Source organism: Budorcas taxicolor, unplaced genomic scaffold (assembly GCF_023091745.1).
Source record: "Budorcas taxicolor isolate Tak-1 unplaced genomic scaffold, Takin1.1 scaffold2180, whole genome shotgun sequence".
NCBI lineage: Eukaryota > Metazoa > Chordata > Mammalia > Artiodactyla > Bovidae > Budorcas > Budorcas taxicolor.
Window position 1 is genome coordinate 12,501 of NW_026291788.1, and position 1,155 is coordinate 13,655.

Consider the following 1,155-nt stretch of genomic DNA (forward strand, 5'->3'; position numbering starts at 1 on the left):
ACTCAACGGGACACACACGCCACCGTGGCGCGGACCCGAGGGGGACACCGGGTTAAGGGAAACGACACCACCACTCGGCCTCAGGCACCTGAGGGACGACCTGGAGCGCTCCAGGGGCACCACCGAGGGTCACGCGAGGCACGCTCACACACCCGCGTGGGGTGCGCAGCGTGGCGGCGGCGGCACAGCCCTCCCCGCCACAGGGAGGGCCGCTCGCCGGGCACACGCCGAGAAGGCGAAGCGAGAGCAATCTGCGGTGTCAGAAGACCAACGGCCCCCACTGACGCCCCGAGGCAAAGGACAGGAGACCGAAGATCAGGGCCAGAGGCCACACCCAACCCCTGCCTTCCTCCTCACCCTCCCTGATGGGCAGCGGGGGGGGGGTGGGGGGGAGAAGACAAGCGAGGGGCCCCGCGGACAGACCGAGAAGAGCGGACGCGCTCACTGGGAACGCCCGTCCCTCGTCTGGCACGGCTTAGGCTCGGCCCGGGAGAACACGACCACACCACATCGATCCATTGAGCCAAGGTGGAGCGGGGGGAGGCACGGTGAGGACAGTCACCAGAGGGGCCCGCTTTCAGCCTCGCCGGCAACCTCCGTCCCCCCCCCACCTCGCCTCAGGCGAGAGCAGCCGACGACCCCGAGAGGAGAACGCCTGACACGTGGCACGGAGCCCACAGGGCGGGGGTCGTCCCAGCCGCCACCAGGTGCCCACAGCGGGGGTGAGGGACGCCCAGGGTAGAAGACCCACGCGCCGCGCCACCCCACCCCGCCACCCTCGGGTCGCCCAGAGACCGGAGGTGGCACCAAGGGTCGGGTCAGCCAGACGACACCACACAGGAGCCGGCGCACAGGCCCAGGCGGGCGGCTCCAGCGGCAAGGGCCGAACCGGGCACCAGCTGGCGGCCCAGAAACCCAGAGCCCCGCGTGCGTCCAGAGACCCACAGTCCTCGGTGGCAGACACCAAAGGAGACCGTGTCAGCACTTACCTGGTGGCAAAAAAGGCCTATTAAGGGCGACGAAATGACACCAGCCGACAGCGGAGCCCATCTACGACTCGCAGAGAGGGCCCCCGGAACCTTGTCCCGGCCACCTGTCCCCAACGCTGCCCCATAAACACCAGGCCCCGAGCTCTCTTGGGGGCGGGGGGGGTCA